Source organism: Suncus etruscus, chromosome 4 (assembly GCF_024139225.1).
Source record: "Suncus etruscus isolate mSunEtr1 chromosome 4, mSunEtr1.pri.cur, whole genome shotgun sequence".
In the NCBI taxonomy this organism is placed as follows: Eukaryota; Metazoa; Chordata; class Mammalia; order Eulipotyphla; family Soricidae; genus Suncus; species Suncus etruscus.
Window position 1 is genome coordinate 10,864,377 of NC_064851.1, and position 19,384 is coordinate 10,883,760.

Genomic DNA, 19,384 nt, shown 5'->3' on the forward strand with positions numbered 1-19,384 from the left:
CTGGGAAGGTGCAGGGAAAAGATTTCTTCTTTCTGTTTTCCAAGTCTCCAGCTCTGCTGTGGTTCCGAGCCAGACAGCCTCTGGATCACGGCCGCAGCCTCGGGCACCTGGTCACCAGCGGCCACCTCGGTGCCAGGACTTGGTTGGGGATAGGGTGTGCTTGCCCAGCGTCTTCCTGGCTTCCGCTGCCCTGAGTTCCGTCTGATATCATGAAGTTCCCCTACTCTCACTTAAAAGGTTTTTCAGGGCCTGAGTGTTACAACAAGTGGATAGGACGTTTGCTTGGCACTGCCAACCCCCTATGGGGAGGGGTGTTCCATCCCTGGCATCCCTTATGGTTCTCTGCGTACTGCCAGGAGTAATTTTTGAGCTCAGAGCCAGTCGCTGGCACGACTGGAAAACAAACAAACAAAAATGTATATAACAAACATTCTTTAAAGTCTTCCTATCAAGTTTTTTTTTGTTGTTGTTGTATTTGTTTTGAGCCACACTAGTCAATGCTCAGAACTTACTCCTAGCTCTACACTCAGGAATCACTCCTAGTGATGCTCAGGGGACCCTATAGGATGCTGGGAATTGAACCCCAGGTTGACCGCATGCAAGACAAGTGCCCTACTGGCTCACTACCTCTCTAGCTCCCTAGTTGGTCTTTTCATTTTGGGGGCCACACCTCGTGATGCATCTGGAGCTGCTCCCAGGTCAGTGCTCAGTTGTTGTTCTCTGCTTGGTACTCTGGAGTCACTCCTGGCAGTGCTCTGTGTCCTTTTCCTTTGAACTACCTTACTGGCTCTTCTCCTTCAGAGTCTTCTTTCCTCATACTCCAGAGGAGACAGGGCCAGAGGGCCACGTCGTGAGACATCAGCCTGGGGGGTGTTAGCCTCAGTCATTTAGTGCAGATGTGTGAAGTCCATGCCAGGAGTAGTGGTGGGTCAGGATGTGGAGTCACTTGACCCTGCCCCCCACCCCTGCCAACCAATCCCTGTCAAACTTGTGCGGAGGGCAAACCCTTGGAACTCCTGGAAGACTCAAGTCAAGGTCTCAAGCCAAGGAGATGGTCTCCAGCTGACCCTTGTCACGACCTGGCTTTTGGTTGGGAGCTAAAATAAAACCACTCAAAGACTGTTCTAGCAACGTTGCTATAGGATAAGAATACAAATCAAAGAGATGAAGAAGAATCAACTCGGTCAATTCCACCTTTGCTCTGTACTTCCCGGCAAACCTAATTTTCTCAAAACCCGAGAGAGAGAGAGAGAGAGAGAGAGAGAGAGAGAGAGAGAGAGAGAGAGAGAGAGAGAGAGAGAGAGAGAGAGGAGAGAGAGAGAGAGAGAGAGAGAGAGAGAGGAGAGAGAGAGAGAGAGAGGAGAGAGAGAGAGAGAGAGAGAGAGAGAGAGAGAGAGAGGAGAAAGAGAAAAAGACACACATACCTGCCTTCTGGTTTTTGGTTTTGTTTGAGGGCCATATCCTCAGTGCTCAGGAGTGAATCCTGGCTCTGCACTCAAGAATCACTTCTGGCTGGCCTGGGGGGTGAGATGGGGTGCTAGTAACAGAATCCCAGTCAGTCACATGCAAGGCAAACACCCTCCCCACTGTACTGTCTCTCTGGCTCACCTTCTGTTTGTTTTAGGGCCTATCCTACCACCAACTCCATGATTATCAAAATTAGACTTTCAACGTTTCTACAGTGCTCATGTTTATTGATTTTCCCATCACTGAACTTTTGTTTTATTCAGTTTCTACTGCACCAAAATGGTAATGCAGGCAGTTGCATGAATGTACGTGCACATTCTCATATGATGTGTGGGTCCCTCTTGCCTTTTGTGCTCTTCTCTCTGTATTATTTTGTTCGGATGAGTCAAGGAGCCAGGCATTCTTTCCTGGAGTAACGGGAGATCTCCTTCTGGCGTGTTAAATGCCAGCCGGAAGTCAGCTGCCTGATCGAGCCGGGTTTAGAGCAGACATTGGTCTAAGTCTGCCTTTGCCCTTCTCTCCTTAGAGGGGAGAGAGGAAGCAGAAGGCCCGGTTTGCTTTTAGCATTTGGGAGGAGAGTTTTGTGCCACTCCTGGTGGTGCCCAGGGACACTGCCTGACACTGATGAGGTCATCAGTCCCCAAAGTACTGAGGATCTAACCAGGGCTGACTGCATGTAATACATGATATCCCTCTCTGTGCCTTTGGACCTTGAGTTTCCACTGTTATTGGGGTTGAGGTCGAGGCCAACACCTGGCGGTTTACTCCTCGTTCTGTGTTCAGGGGAAAGTTCTGGTGATGCCAGGAGACCATATGCAGTGCCAAGGCTTAAACCGAGGGAACAAAAGGGTCTTGTTTCCCGTACTAACTCTCCGGTCCTAGGAGAGTTCATTATTTATCTATTTATGTATTCATCCATTCACCCATTTATTTGGTTTTCATTCATTCATATTTATTTATTTACTTACTTGTTTTTGGGCCACACCCGGCAGTGCTAAGGGGTTACTCCTGGCTCTGTACTCAGAAATCACTCCTGGCAGGCTTAGAGGACCATCTAGAATGCCAGGGATCAAACCCGGGTCCTTCCTGGGTTGGCTACATGCAAGACAAACTTTACCCTACCTCTGTGCTATCATTCTGGCACCATTTATTTTTATTGCTTGATTTATTTATTTATTTTCATTTTGGGGCCACACCTCATGATGCTCAGGGGTTACTCCTGGCTATGCGCTCAGAAATTGTTCCTGGCTGGGGGACCATATGGGATGCCGGGGATCTAACCGTGGTCCATCCTGGGTCAGCCACATGTAAGGCAAACGCCCTACCACTGAGCCATCACTTGTGCCCGGATTTATTTATATTTTTCAAAAACTTTATTTATTATATATTGATTGATTGACTGACTGATTGGGTTTCGGGCCACACCCAGCAGTGCTTAGGGGTTACTTCTGGCTCTGCACTCAGAAATTGCCCCTGGCAGGCTGGGAGATCATATAGGATGCCAGAAATCGAACCTAGGTCTGTTCTGAGTCAGCCTCATGCAAGGCAAACGCCCTACCATTGTACTCTCTCTCTCTGGCCCATGCTTGATTTATTTTTGGCTTTTGAGCCATACCTAGCTTGCTCTACATTCAGGGATCATGACTGATGGTGCTCAGGGCATTTTATGGGGTGTCAGGGATCAAACTCTGGGCCACATTTGAGGAATGCACCTTACCTATCATCACTCCTGTCGGGAGTGCCTGTTGTAAAGCCTGGTAAGGATGCCGTTACCTCTGTCTTTATCTGTGATGCCTGCAGACCTCAGTGTTTAACTCATTCTGCTGCTCCTAAGCACATTTTTTTCTCTGATCCTCTTAGAGACAGGCCTGCTAAGTCCAGCTCACATCCTCACGGGCTGCTTATTGAACCACAGGCCCGTGCATAGAAAGACCTTCAGCTCAGCTCCACGCAAAGCTGCAGACTTAGCGGAGCTTACTGTGGCCAGGGCGCTGGGCTCTGTGGCAATCATAGACCAGGTGTCCCCTCTGATGGACATCCACTGGTCAGGCATGGACCCTGCCACATGTGAGCCTGATGCTGACATTTCTTCCATCTTTCTTGGGGAAGTTTGGATGGCTGGTAAAGATCTCTGGTTAGTGACATTGAACTCAACAATAAATGGGGGGCGGGGGGGGGGAGGGACACACCCGGTGATGCTCAGGGGTTACTTGGCTCTGGGATCAGAAATCCCTCCTGGCTTGGGGGACCATATGGGACACCGGGGGATCAGACTGTGGTCCTTCCTGGGTCAGCTGCATGCATGGCAATTCCTTATGGTGAGCCTTCACTCCAGCCCTTTCAATAAGCAATGAATTTAAAGCAAGTCATACTGCAGGTCAAATCCATCCTATCTGTTGACTAGGACATCAGCTTCCTATGTTCCCTAGTTTTGATTTTGTTTCTTAGAGTACGTGTAGGTGCATGCATGTGATTACCCCAGGGTGCCAGGGGGTGAATTCAGACCTCCGGCGTGCAAAGCCTGTGCTCAGCCTCATGAACTGTTTGTCTCTCCAGCCCGTGTATTCTATGTGCAGGGCCAGTTGTTTTGCTGTGCACTTAGGTCGGTCACACTATCCACAAGGCTGTCCAATGGATTCAAACCATTGGGAAGGAGCACACCAGATACATAGACTTATTTTGCAGGACAGAAGATGAGCTGCAGGTGGAGAGATAGCATGGAGGTAAGGTGTTTGCCTTTCATGCAGAAGGTCATCGGTTCGAATCCTGGCATCCCATATGGTCCCTCGTGCCTGCCAGGAGCAATTTCTGAACATGGAGCCAGGAATAACCCCTGAGCACTGCCGGGTATGACCCAAAAACCACACACACACACACAAAAGAGGATGAGCTGTGCTCTGTGGACTCGCAGAACCCCTCAGTTCTGTCTTGAGGGTCTGGGACAGTGTTTTCCCAAGGGAGTGCTGGAAGAATGAGGGGGTTGGTAGCAGCTTTGTGTGTGGTGGGTGGACGGGAGGCACTTTATAAAAGTAAATTGCTGGGTAGGTGAGGGGAGAAAATACAGTAGGTAGGGCCACATATAGGGGGTTAACCCGGGTTCGATCTCCAGTATCACAAATGGTCCTGGGCACCACAGTAGTGATCCTTGAACTTCAGAATCAGGAATAAGCCCTGAGCACTGCCAGATGTGGCCCTCAGTGAAAGGGCTGGAGTGGGGAGTGGTATCTGAGAAGGTGGGTGCCAGGCCAGTGGCATTTCCCTTCTCAACCCCAACCCTGTCCATACAGTGAGGAAAGCCGGCTGAAGGGTTCAGTTAGTATTTATGGTCTATAGGCTAGAAGCAGAGTTTCTGGGGTGGGGGACCCTGTGTGCTGTAAGAAAATAGAAGGGCCCCTTCATGGTGGTTTCAACTCCTGCACAGCAGAAGCAATGTGAAGGCAGCTGTGATGCAGGAGCTACTGATAGTTAAGAAATACGATTTGCGAGGGAAATAAACACCCTGCGTTATTTATTATTGATGAAACAAAAAAAACAAACAAAAAAAACAAAACCCAAACCAAAGCTCTCCTCAGCTGATACCCACAATGTCAGGTTCCATCCTTCTCAGAGTAACAAAGTGGCTTCCTACCCCACTCCATGTTGGGGTTTTCTTGGGCAGGAATGACTCCCCAAGGCCTAGGATACCTGGTGGCTGGTGGGGAAGGAGGTAAGATAGGCCTGCCTGCTACCCAGAGCCTGTTGTGGGGCGCACTCCCACCCATGGGGGTCAGAGATTTTGTTTCTTTTCTCAGCCTGATAAGTTGGGATCTGGGAGTCCTGGCAAAACTTGGGCTTTGCTTTAAAGAGAGAACTGGCAAGCAAGGACCAAGGGCTTCCTGGAGGAGGTGAGAATAGATGGGTACAGAATAGGACTGGGCCTGAGGAGAGAGTTTTCTGGAAGGGAAGGGCCAAGATGAGGACCCTCTTGAAGGAATGTCTAGCTAACTCGAGGGAACTGGAGCAGCTTCCATGTTAAGAACAATGACCCTGCAGTCTCTCTCTCTATTTTTCTTCTTTATTTTTGGTGTTGGGGGCCACACCTGGTGGTGCTTAGGGCTTCACTCCCAGCAGGACTCAGGGACCGTGTATTGTGCCCAAGATTGAACCCAGGTCAGCAACATGCTAGTAAAGTGCTTTACCCATTATACTATCTCTCTAGCCCTCTTCCCATAGTACTGAGTGACTCCTCCCTGCAGAAGCTCCTGGAGCACTGAGGAGAGAGGAGAGATAGCATGGAGGAAGGCTTGAAGAAGGATGGTGGTTCAAATCCTGACTTTTTTTTTATTTTTTATATATATATATATATATATATATATATATATATATATTTTTTTTTTTTTTTTTTTTTTTTTTGTGGTTTTTGGGTCACACCCGGCAGTGCTCAGGGGTTATTCCTGGCTCCAGGCTCAGAAATTGCTCCTGGCAGGCACGGGGGACCATATGGGACGCTGGGATTCGAACCGATGACCTCCTGCATGAAAGGCAAATGCCTTACCTCCATGCTATCTCTCCGGCCTCTAATCCTGGCATTCTATATGGTCCCCTGAGCCTGCCAGGAGCGATTTCTGAACATAGAGCCGGGAGTAACCCCTGAGCGCTGCCAGATGTGACCCAAGAACAAAAACAAAAACAAAAAACAAAAAAAGAAAGTGGGTTTTGGGATAGGAGAGAATAATATAGGGGTCAAAGAGTTTGCCTTATACCTGGCCCACCCCAGTTTGACCCCCCCCCCCACTCTGTGTAGGGTCCCCAAGCCCTGCCAGGAGTGACCCCTTGCCCTCACAAACACATACCTACACCCCTCTGTGGAAGAAATGAAGTCATGTCTTACTGAGAAAATATAAGATTTCAACGTGATAGCACATCAGAAGGGCATTTGCCTTGCATGAGGCTAGTCCAGGATAGACCCAGGTTCAATCCCCAGCATCCCATATGGTCCTCCGAGCCTGCCAGGAGTGATTTCTGAGCGCAGAGCCAGGAGTAACTCCTGAGTGGGTTGGGTGTGGCTCCAAAACAAAATAAAACAACAACAACAAAACTAAGTTTTCTCATATTCTCAGAGGAAATTGTCTCAAGGATTTAAGACTGAGCTAGTGGTCTAGATTAACCTATTCCTCTCTGGAATCTGGTTACTTGGTCTGTAAAATGGCTAGATCAGCGCTCACCCCAAAGACCATATGTGTCAATAGCAGGAGCTTCTTTGGCTGAGAAACTAAACCTCAGAGAGGTCAAGGTCTTACTCAAGGTCACAGAGCAGATTCTGGAAGGGATCCCGGCCCCCCTGTCTTTTGGTGTTCTTTCTGCAAGTTCCTGGACTGTCTCCATCATGTGCCTGCTTAGCAGACCCCAGCAGACCCTGGAGTTTGTTTTGTGTCTGGTTGGTTAGAAGTTAGGGTGTGTGTCCCTGCAGGAGATACGATTCTAGCCTGCTGACAGAGCAGAGAATAAGAAACAAAGCACACCAGTAAAAGCTTGCCAGGCCTTTTGTTCACCAGGCACCTCCATTGTGTTGCTCCCTTCCTCACCCCTCCCTTTATCACCTAAAAAAAAAAAAGATGTAAAAGATGAAGGGCTGTCACCAGCCCCATCGCAATGCAGCCTCAGGAGCTAGTACTCCAAGAAGGCTGCCCCCCCCCCCCTTTTTCCTTTACTTCTCCTCCTTCCCAGGTCTAAGATCTGAAAAGGCCCCTACAAGCAGGCAAGCAGGGGGCTCCCCATCCTGTCTCCCATCTGTTCCTTCACCCCTTTTTGTCACTCCTCCCTGGTCCGGGGATGCCTGTGGCCAGAGCTATCTAGGGTGGAGGGGCATTGCCCCATCTGTCCCACTCTCTGCTCGCCTCATTCCTGCTCCAGATATTCATTTAAGGACTCTTGAGGTCTTGGCAGCTCCCTAATCTGACCGCAGACTCTCTTGGCATTGTCATCCCCCCAATTCTCTGCTGCTCCCCAGGATCCAGCATATGCTTCCACCGAGCCAGCCAAGTGGCAATTTCCTGAACAGGTCTGAAATCACCTGTCCCTGGTCACAGGGTTCTGGGTTCCCTCTGGCTAGGAAAATGCTCTTCTTGACAGCATTGGACCCCCCTCTTCATGGCTTAGCCCAAGTGCCCATGGCTCTGCAGAACACAGTATACAGGGATGAGGTCCTCGGAGGTACCGGGGCATATGGCAGAGAGAAGAGGGATCTGCTCATTCTCTCTAGAGGTTCAGAATCAAGTGGGACCCCTGGGCACCTCTCCCCAACTTGGTTGCCTGCCTTCCCCCACCCGTCTCTGACACAGGCACAGCCCCCGAACATATTTGCTCCTTCAGGACACATGAGCTCAGTTCTTACGCATGTTCCTCTTTTTCACTCCACAGTGCTCGTGCTTTCCCATCAGCATCTGGTTCTGAGTCTCCGAGGCGAAGGCGGCGTGTGGGAGCAGTCGAAGTTGTGGAATCTGAACGGTGAGTTCTCCTTCCTTGATGGTTTCTGCCTAACTATGGTCTAGGACATTTCAACTCCCCCAACTTCTGACTTTTTTCCTCATGAGAAAACCAAGGGTTGCAAACCAGCAAATGTCTGGGATGAGTGTTGGGGTGTAATTCTAGTACCACAAAACTACCACTGCCTCCCCTTGGCCTGAGGGAAGATGAGGAGAAGTACACAAAGAAGGTAGTAGGCTTAATTGTCTTCCGTGTGTGTGTGTGTGTGTGTGTGTGTGTGTGTGTGTGTGTGTGTGTGTATGTATGTATGTATTTATTCATCATTCATTTATTTATTGGATTTTGGGCCACACCTGGTGGCGCACAGAGGTTACTCCTGGCTCTGTACTCAGGAATCGCTCCTGGTAGACTCAGGGGATCATATGGGATGCTGGAGATCTAATCCAGGTTCCTCCCGGGTTGGTCGCACACAAGGTAAACACCCTACCACTGTGCTATTGCTCTGGCCCTATTTATTTGTTTGTTTATTTCTGGATCTCACCCGGCTGTGCTCAGGGCTTACTCCTGGCTTTGTGCTCAGGAATCACTCCTGGTGAGCTCCGGGGTTGGCCGCATGCCTTATCTACTGTACTATCTCTCTTTCCTTTCCTTTTCTTTTTTTTAATTTTAATTTTTGGGCCACACCTGGTGGTGCTCAAGGGTGATTCCTGCACTTAGGAATCATGCCTGGTGGGTTTAGAGAACTATATGGGAAACCAGGGATCGACCCCAGGTTGGCTGTGTGCAAGGCAAGTGCCCTATTCGCTGTGCTATCACTCTGGCCCTACCTCCATCTTATGTTGCTGTCTTAACTCCTTGTGAGTTAAGATGTGACAATTTGAAAATTGGAAAAGAGGCTTTTGTGTGTGTGTGTGTGTGTGTGTGTGTGTGTGTGTGTGTGTGTGGTTTTTGGGTCATACCCGGCAGTGCTCGGGGTTATTCCTGGCTCCAGGCTCAGAAATTGCTCCTGGCAGGCACGGGGGACCATATAGGACGCCGGGATTCGAACTGATGACCTCCTGCATGAAAGGCAAACGCCTTACCTCCATGCTATCTCTCCGCCTCGGAAAAGGGGCTTTTAAAAGGGGTACGGAAGGTTGTTCATAGTGAACCCTAGTCCATTATGATTGGTATCCTTTAAAAAAAAACCAAAAGACTAGGGGGCCAGAGAGATAACACAGCTGTAGGGCATTTGCGTTGCATGCAGCTGATCCAGGATGGACAGTGGTTCGAATCCCGGCATCCTATATGGTTCCCTGAGCCTGCCAGGAGCGATTTCTGAGCGCAGAGCCAGGAGTAACCCCTGAGCACTGCCGGGTGTGACCCCCCCCCCCCCACCAAAAAGAAGTGATTAGAGGTAAGGGGCAGGAGAGATGGTGCAACAGGTAAGGTGCTTGCCTTGCACATAGCTGACCTGGGGGGTGCTCAACCATTGGTGCTACATATGATCCCCTGAGCTCGGTGAGGAGGGATCTCTTAAGACTAAGTCCTGAGAATAGCTGAGGCGACCCCTAAACAATGGAGAGCAGATTAGGACAAGGGCTGGGCTGGCTCACATTGGATCCCTGGCTACCCAGTGCATCAGTATCATTAGTGTCTTTACTGGGTGTAGCGCCCCCTGTAGGGAGTCCCAAGCATCATTGAGTGAGACCCTCATGAACTGCATCCTCTGGCCACATCCTCCAGTCCCTGCTCTGAATTGCTGTCCTGGTTGTATCAACCCAGTCAGCCAGTAAAGATCAACTTCCATCCTCCAGGTGTATTCAGGCCTGATGACTGGGAAAGAATGGGTCCCAGACTGAACATCAGAGATACTTTATTCCATTTCAACAGTGCTTATATAGGACAAGAGTATTGGGTTATACTTATTTTACCTAAAACAAAGTTCATCCCTGTTTTCTTTGGATCTGTTTGCTTACAACTTTTTTTTTTCATCCAAAACAGATGGTCTTATATGTAAACCTGGGTGGGACAGGCTCAGGATAGCTGCCCCACCTTGGGGTGGTTTCTATACTCAATAAAAAAGGTAGTTCTGGCAGCCAGCTCACCAGACAGAAGAAGGTAGAAGACTGCCAAATGACACATATTTCCCCCTCAACCTGGTTTGGATTATTTTATGTGAGACCCTAATTCAGACTCGTTCATTCACCTGGGGTTGGAGATACGGTGCGTGGGGTGATTTTACACGGAGGAACCAGGATCCATGCAAGGTGGCAGGACCAGGGACATAGCAGAAGGATAGCCAGGGAGGAGTAAGGTGCCAGGGAGAAGTAAGGCGCCAGGGAGAAGATAAACATAAACACTGGGGCTTAGGAGTGTCTCAGGGGCAACACAGTGGGCAATGGAAGTGACCTGTAATCTCACTTAATGGAACTCTCAATGAGGGAGGAAGGATAGCTTGAAGTTAAGCTTGAGAGTAACCACTTATCATGGGGAGATGGTACCCTTCTTTGTGCTTTTGTTCCCCATCTCTGGAGTGGTGTCTATGAAGTATATGCCTCCTCCCTGGAACACTTGCTCTACGGGGGTCCATCTGCCAAGTGGTCCTGGAACAGCGTCACAGGGGAGGGAATCCAAGACTGGTTGGCTGAGTATCATTGAAAATGGTGGGGCCCGAGAGATGGTTGATTTCTGAGCTCAGAGTCAGGAGTAACTCCCTGGGCCTGCTCTCACCTTCTCCCCCAAAGAAAGATGAGTTGAGAGACACAATGCAAAGAAGAGGCAGTGCAGACCCCTCTACCAACCTACGAGAGAGACCTCAGAGTGCAGCTCCCAGCTGCTGACCTTGAATTTCTAGTCTACAGAGTAAAAAAACAAAAACAAAAAATCCACCACGATGGGGCCGGAGTGATAGCACAGCAGTAGGTGTTTGCCTTGAACATGGCTGACCCAGGACCAATAGGGGTTCGAATCCCAGCATCCCATATGAACCCTCCCGAGCCAGGAGTGATTTCTTTTTTTTTTGTTTTTTGTTTTTTGTTTTTTGGGCCACACCCGGCAGTACTCAGGGGTTACTCCTGGCTGTCTGCTCAGAAATAGCTCCTGGCAGGCACGGGGGACCATATGGGACACCGGGATTCGAACCAACCACCTTTGGTCCTGGATCGGCTGCTTGCAAGGCAAACGCCGCTGTGCTATCTCTCCGGGCCCAGGAGTGATTTCTGAGCGCAGAGTCAGGAGTAATCCCTGAGGGTGGCCGTGGTTAAAAAACAAACAAAGAAAAGACCCAGTTTGTCACGTTTGTAGTTCTCTCTTCATCCCATGATGGTCACTTGGGTTTTTTCCCTGACTTCTGGTTATTAGGAAGCGAGCTGAGCTGTCGTTTACAGGTGTAGACACGTGTTTGTGTGGACGTGTACCGTTTCTCTTGGTTTGATGCCTAAGAGAGGAATTGCTGGATCCGAGGGTAACTTTCTTCGTTTACCTTAATGAGAAACCATCAGACTAGTTTTCCCCCAAAGCAGTCGTGCCCTTTCATGTTCCTACCAGCTCCTTATGGAGGAGGCTAGTTCCTCCACATTTGTGCCAATCTTTGTTATTGTCGCGACTTTTCTCTCCATCCTCGTGGGTCTGAAATGGCTTCCGTTGTGGCTTTGATTTGCATTTCTCTGGCGATGAATAATGTTGAACATCTGTTCCTGTACTATTTGCCATTTGCCTATCTTCTTTGGAGAAATAGCTATTAATATACTTTGCCTATTTTAAAATTGTGTTGTCTTTTTTATTGTTCAGCCGTAAGAAAGAGTTCCTGATTTTCTGGAGATAATTTTGGAGCTATAAGCTCCTTATCAAATAAATGGTCTATAAATGTTCTCTCGTCTTGTCTGAATTATTTTCTTATCTCTTGGGTTTCGATCATTTGCAGCATAAATGCTTTTAATTTTGATCAAGTCCAACTTATCTTTTAAAAAAGTTATTAATGGGGCCGGAGAGATAGCATGGAGGTAGGGCGCTTGCCTTGTATGCAGAAGAATGGTGGTTCGAATTCTGGCATCCCATATGGTCCCCTGTGCCTGCCAGGGGCAATTTCTGAGCACAGAGCCAGGAGTAACCCCTGAGCACTGCCAGATGTGACCCCAAAAAACAAACAAAAAAGTTAGTATTGGGGGCTGGAGTGATAGCACAACAGTAGGGTGTTTGCCTAGCATGTTGTCGACTCTGGATGGACCTGCAATCTCTGGCATCCCATATGGTCCCTGAGCCTGCCTGCCAGGAGCAATTTCTGAGCAGAGCCAGGAGTAAACTCTGAATACCAACGATGTGACCCAAAAACCAAAATTAAAAAAAAAAGGAGGTGCCAGAGCCAGACTGTAGTTATAGTGCATTTTCCTTGCATGTGGCTGACTCTAGACAGACCTCGGTTCTATCCCCAGTCCCCGGTGTCCCATATGGTCCCCCGAGCCAGGAGCGATTTCTGAATGCATAGCCAGGAGTAACCCCTGACTGTCACCGGGTGTGGTCAAAAAAGAAAAGAAAGGAAAAAAAATATTTTTTTCAGTGTCCTATCTAAGTGACTTCAGGTCACAGAGATTGACCATTTTGTTGTAGTTCTAAGAGGTCCTAGAATTTTAGTTCTTACCTTTAGGCCTGTGATCCACTTTGAGTTTGTTTTTGTGGATGAAATGAGGTAGGGATCCAGGTTCATGTCTGTGTATGTATGTACTCCTGTTTAGGGACCACAAATTCAGGGCTGCATATATGTATACCATGTATTCTCCCACTAAATTACACCCCTAATCCAGTACCACCACCTAGAAGGAAACCCGAAGAACAATAATTTTATGACTTTTAGGGGGAGAAAACTGCTCTTTGTTGCCTTACTGTCCTTCTCTTTGCTCTTGCAATAGCTCTATGGTTCCCCATCTTGACATCCGTCTTCTTTTGGTAAGGGCAGACCAGCAAGTCCAGACTCTGCATTCAGGAATCACTCCTGGAAGTGCTTGTAGGACCATATGGGACGCCAGGAATTGAACCCAGGATATCTGCATGTAGGGCAAACACCTATTTGCTATAAATGGGTACCCTTCCCACCTATTTCTCTGGACCCTCACCTTTTAGGCCAATTCCAGTGGTGCTCAGGGCTTGTTCCTTTTCTTTTTCTTTTTTCTTTCTTTCTTTCTTTCTTTCTTTCTTTCTTTCTTTCTTTCTTTCTTTCTTTCTTTCTTTCTTTCTTTCTTTCTTTCTTTCTTTCTTTCTTTCTTTCTTTCTTTCTTTCTTTCTTTCTTTCTTTCTTTCTTTCTTTCTTTCTTTCTCTCTCTCTCTCTCTCTCTCTCTCTCTCTCTCTCTCTCTCTTTCTTTCTTTCTTTCTTTCTTTCTTTCTTTCTTTCTTTCTTTCTTTCTTTCTTTCTTTCTTTCTTTCTTTCTTTCTTTCTTTCCTTCCTTCCTTCCTTCCTTCCCCCTCTCTCTTCCTTCCTTCCTTCCTTCCTTCCTTCCTTCCTTCCTTCCTTCCTTCCTTCCTTCCTTTCTTTCTTTCTTTCTTTCTTTCTTTCTTTCTTTCTTTCTTTCTTTCTTTCTTTCTTTCTTTCTTTCTTTCTTTCTTTCTTTCTTTCTTTCTTTCTTTCTTTCTTCCTTCCTTCCTTCCTTCCTTCCTTCCTTCCTTCCTTCCTTCCTTCCTTCCTTCCTTCCTTCCTTCCTTCCTTCCTTCCTTCCTTCCTTCCTTCCTTCCTTCCTTCCTTCCTTCCTTCCTTCCCTCCCTCCCTCCCTCCCTCCCTCCCTCCCTCCCTCTCTCTCTCTCTTTCTCTTTCTTTCTTTCTTTCTTTCTTTCTTTCTTTCTTTCTTTCTTTCTTTCTTTCTTTCTTTCTTTCTTTCTTTCTTTCTTTCTTTCTTTCTTTCTTTCTTTCTTTCTTTCTTTCTTTCGTTTTGGGTCACACCTGGCGGGTTCAGGGGCTCATGGATCTGCTCCGAAATCACTCCTGGCAGGCACAGGGGACCATATGGGATGCTGGGATTCAAACCCCCTCCATCCTGGATTGGCTGCATGCAAGGCAAATGCCCTACCGCTATGCTCTCTCTCCAGCCCATTGCTCCTTTTCTATGTTCCAGGATCACTCTTGGTGTTCAAGGGACCATATGTGGTACAGGAATAGACCCTGGATTGGCCACATACAAGGCAAGCACCTTATCTACTGCTATTTCTTGGGGGACTTGTTGTATTGAGATTTGGTCATTCATTCTGTGCTCATTTTACTTGCTCTTTACATCATTCAGAAAAGTGTTGTGTGCTGTTGGATGCTAAGAAGAATTGATTTGAATGATGGTGAAGGTCAGAGCAATAGGATTTAGGCTTTCTTCCTAGCAAGGGTGTTCCTGGCTCTTGAGACCTACTGGGAATCTACCACTGAGAAGTTGTCAATTCTGCCTTTGGCCTGGAGATGTATTCAAGTGCTCCTCGAGTCCAGTGGATGGGATTCTGGCAGGCCCTTGATCAGCTTGGAAGGAGATGCTAGTGACAAGGGAGACCAGAGATGATGGGTGTTTGAGCAAAAGAAGACAGGCAGGCAGTTTCAGCTTTTTGGCTCCTTTAATTCAGTTCTGCTTTCTGGCCAGAGGACGGCCATTTTCTCTTCCTTTAGCACTTTTTCAGCAAAGCTAATAGGTCCCCTGGGTGAATTTAAGGGAAGTTACTGAGACAAGTTATGGTGGTGCTAGGCTCTCGACCCCCACTATTTTTCCCCCCAGTCCTCTGAGGCAAGTGTTGAGTACTAGTCATGCTCTTGAGTAGAATTCAGTGGGAGGACTGTGTGGCTCTCAGCCAACTCAGGCCTCCTCCATCCTCCACTGTTGACCATCAGGGACATGGAATCTCCTTGACTTTCAACTCAAGGCTTACTATGAGCCTCTTCCACGTGTCTCTGCTCCTGTCAATCCAGATCATTGTGTGTCCATGTTTGTAAGCTATTCCATGATATCTCTACCATGTAGAACTGCTTGGCACTCCATATGGTTTTTGGGTAAATAAATGGATGAACTGATGGATGGATGGAGGAGCAAATAGATGAATGGGTTAATGATGGATGGAGGAGTAAATGGATAAATGGGTGGGTGAATGGATGGAGGAGTGAATGGATGAATATGTGGGTGGAAGAGTGAATGGATGAATGGGTTGAATGGTGGATGAGTAAATAGAAAATGGATGGATGAATGGATAGAAGAATTAATGAATGGCTGAATAATGAATGATTGAATTTCTACCTTGAGTTGTTTCTTTCATCTCATTCCCCATCAACCTCTGTCTGTCTTCCAAACCTATCATTTCTTCAAGGTTCAGGGAGCCAGGAAGGTAGCTTAAAGATTGGGAGTCCATGCCTGGAGTCCCATCTTTGACCCATGCCACCGCATGACCTTCTCCCTGAGCACTTCCAGGTGTGACTTCAATGTCTTCCAGCACCTTTGGCTCTGATCACCATGGTACCTCTGTGACCTCAGACCCCCTCAGTGTTGCTGGCGAAGCCTCTCTTCCCCAGAATGTATTTCTCAAGGTCCACCTTTTGTATGGTGACCGTAAAGACTTGCTCCCATCATTGAAAGCGACGATTTCTTCTCTTTTCGAATCATCCCTGGGCTTCTGCCAGGGTTTCACCTGTGTTGTTGTTCCCACACCACCCCATGAGTCTGGTCCCCCATGCCCTGGACATGAGCTCACCTTTGCACTTTTTTGTTTTCTCCTGACCTCTCCTCCTCCTCTGCAGCTCCCCAAGTGGTGACTGGAACATTTTCTACCCCACCAAGGCTGCTTAATTGCAGAATTTTGGTCCAGATAGTCCTGCCCTTCCCCACACAAAGGCTCTGCTTTCAGAGCTCTATTCTGCTCTGCCTTCCGATGGATGCTTCTGCCCAGAGTCTTATCCTGTGCTCCACTACTTGGAGTGTCAGTATGGGCCCAGCCTTCCTCCTCTGCTTGCCATTTACATATAGATCTCTGTGCAGAATGCCTGTCGTGCATTATCCAGATATTATACTTGACTCCTGGCAGGAAGAATGGGAGCAGATAACACATCAGTGGTAATCCCCTGTTCTGCCCTGGAGGAGGCTGAAAATCTCTTCTGGGAGTGGCTGCCTGGGATTCTTCAGAGACTCAACGTGCCACTGACAAATGCAGGGCCTGGGAATCGCCCGCCCTTGTCTCTCTGCTTTTTACTATCCTGCCCCTGTCACTGTTGGGGAGTGGAGTTTGGGCCTTGGGGAGCACCCCACTTGCACACATACCCCAACTGGGCTGCAGAACGGAGGGGCTTCTGTACCTTTGTGGAGACGAGACTGGCAGAAGCAGGGAGGCTGGTGGAGGAAAAGATTATGCTCTGTGCCTGATGATGGGACGTTCTTGCCCCCACCCCACCCCACCCCACCCAGAGTCACCCACATCCGGGTTTCAGCCAGGACTCAGGCGCCTGGCGAGCCTGGGAGGTGCTTTCATCTCTATTTTCAGAACTGGGTGCTCGTGTCACGGAACATGGCTCATTTCTGGCTCATCACAGGCGCAGGAGGAGAGTTCGCACCTGGGGAGGGCCGTATGGCTTTGGGTGGGAAAGTTGCAGCATGCCCAGAATGGCCTCTGGTGCCTGCTCAAGCAGGTGAGAGCTGATTTCACATGGAAACTGAGTTTTCTCAGTTTTTCTGGCCCACTCATCTCTGATTGTCTCCTTTGCTCTTTTATTTCATTTTATTTTTGTTTTTTGGGCTATGTCCAGCAATGCTCAGGCGTTACTCCTGGCTCTGTGCTCAGAAATCACTCCTAGCTTGGGGGACCATATAGGACGCTGGGGATCAAACCCAGGTTTGTCCTGGGTCAGCATGTGCAAGGCAAATGCCCTACTGCTGCGCTATCACTTGGCTCCTCCTTTGCTCTTTTTTGGGGTGTTCAGGAGACCCCTAGCATTTCTCTAAGCCAACTGGGCCAGTAGTTAGATGCAAGGACCAAGGCTGTGGTGCAGCTGGGACCTGTCAATGCTGGGCACTAGTTACTGCTTCCAGGCCTCCGGGGACCAAACTGTGTCTGGGGGCGAACTGTATTGACCGAATGCCAGGCAACCACCTTACCTCTCCCCAACCCTCTCCCAGCACTTTAGTACTGTCTCTCCAGTACTGGGGCTGTATCCTGGGATGCTCCAGGGTCCAAACAATATTGGGGAGCAAGCTGTGTTGACTTCAACATGCTAGGAAATTGCCTTAGTTCTCCCCACCATCCCCTATATTATCTTTCCAACCTTCCTTCTCTCCTCACTTAGTTCTTTATTTCTCCCAGAGAGAAGCCACTTTCACCAGGCCCTTTGAAAGCAAAAGCAAAGGCCAAGAGGATTCTCTGGGTCTGAGAAGGGTCTCAGGCTGAGGAACCTCAGAGATAGTCTTCAGCAAAATGCTTTCTGGTTCCTCAGAGCTCTGATGGATGGATGCTCTGGGGCTCTGCGGAGCTCTGGGTTGGGAAGGGAGTGGGGAGAGGTTTATCATTGTGTGGCCTGGCTACCGCGGGGTCGGATTAACCTCCAGGTCAGCGAGCTGGCAGGCTCAGGAAATGCCTCTCTGGGGTCCGGATTTGGTCCAGAGACAGGTGGTGGAGCCCAGCAGAGGGGGAGGGAGGCTCACTCAGCTGCCCTCTTCTCCGAGGGGATGGAGCTCGCATGCCCAAGACCTCAGGACAATCTGACCTTAGCAAGGGCAGCGGTCTCTGTGCGTTAACTCATCCTTGCCTCTCTGTTGGGGACCAGCTGATGATATAGGAGAGCTATGGTGCAGTATCAGGCCATTTATGGAGACTCCACATTACCTCATTCACCCTTGCTTTGCTGAATTTTTTTCGTGGACACACCCTGCAGTACTCATGGGTTACTCTTGGCTCTGTGCTCAGAAATTACTCCAGGCAGGCTCAGGGGACCATATGGGATGCCAGGGATCGAACCCTATCGGTTCTGGGCTGGCCCCGTGCAAGGTAAATACCCTACCACCACGCTATCGCTTTGGCCCCTGCTTTGTTGATTTTATTTGGGTTCCAGGGCACAGCCTATGGAGAAAAAAAGGCCATTCCTAAGTCCTTGGCACCCAGAATTCCAATCAGTCGTCTACGTGCAAGGCCAGTGCCTTACCCTTTGTATTATCTCTTGGGTCCCCTCACTCCCCTTTGAAAAACATTAAGGAACTGCCAAGGAAGTTTTTGGGCCAATGCTGCCCTTGACACTTGCCTATTGGTCTGCAGGAGGCAAAGTTCTTTGAGCCTGCTCCTTCCTAGGATCTCTCTGTGTCCAGAAGTGGATAATTCATCAGTGCCAGTGTGTACCACCCACGGCTCACAATGAGATATGGCTTGTTGAACACATATCCACTCCATCATGAGAGGGTGGACTCCCAGCCAGGTTCTCCCCATTCTAGAGAAGGAAGCACTGAGGCCTGGAGAGAGGTGTGTGTGTGTGTGTGTGTGTGTGTGTGTGTGTGTGTGTGTGTATGTGTGTATGTGTGTGTGTGTGCGTGCGTGTGCTGGGCAGGGAGGTGTCTCTGGTTAAAAGCTCCTGAGGCTGCAAGTGCGCCTCAGTGGGGTGTTTTTTATCATTCTTTTTATTTTTCGGCCACACCCGTTTGATGCTCAGGGCTTACTCCTGGCTAAGCCCTCAGAAATTGGCCCTGGCTTGGGGGGACCATATGGGACACCGGGGGATCGAACCTCGGTCCTTCATTGGCTAGCGCTTGCAAGGCAGACACCTTACCTCTAGCGCCACCTCGCCGGCCCCCTCGGTGGTGTGTGTGTGTGTGTGTGTGTGTGTGTGTGTGTGTGTGTGTGTGTGTGTGTGTGTGTGTGTGTAGAGCTTGTGCGTTTGGTGTGTGTAGCTTGTGAAGTTCCCACGAGATTTTAGCTACCAAGCAGAGGTTTTATTTATGACTGGCGCCTACAATTCCAGGCCCTGCTGCCTGCGAGAGTTTGCTGTCAGGGCTGGCGTTGCTGAGCTCTCTGGGGTGTCTTAAGTCTCCCCCATAATCTGCATGTCAGCCCCGCTCGAAGACTCCTCGCACAAAGAATCCAGCTCTGACTGGGGCTCAGTCCTGGTGTGGCTCTTCTAGGGTGGTGGCTTGGAAGCTACTGCTGGAGGTGGCCCTGGGCGGGCGAGCGGAGAGTCAGTCAATCTCCATCCACGTCCAATGCTCCGCTGAGATCCCTTGTCACCGAGCAGATGTAGTCATTTGGCATTCACGGCTCTCCTTGATTAAAATGGTTTGAAATCAGGCCGTAACATGGGTACAGCACAGCTTTTCCCTCTCATGCAGGCAGCGTTAAGTAGTGGAAGCCTAATGGGTGTTGTGATTTTTTTCATTAACTTCAATTTGGTGGACCTTGATATTTTAATTTGCAACGTGCTCAGTTCTTGAAAGCAGCCGTACTGCCTTCTTGAAACAAATGTTCCATATTTTTAACTCTTCCCTAATTTGGGAA

The 19,384-nt window shown here is 48.8% G+C and overlaps 1 long non-coding RNA gene across 1 annotated transcript in view; it reads left to right on the plus strand.

Annotated features, from left to right (window-relative positions):
- LOC126006682 (uncharacterized) overlaps positions 1-7,940 on the plus strand; it is a 105,161-nt gene extending 97,221 nt beyond the window's left edge. The window contains exon 3 of the long non-coding RNA XR_007494873.1: positions 7,867-7,940. This is a non-coding gene — a long non-coding RNA (uncharacterized LOC126006682). The remainder of the gene's footprint in view (positions 1-7,866) is intronic.
- The last annotated feature ends 11,444 nt before the right edge of the window (positions 7,941-19,384 follow it).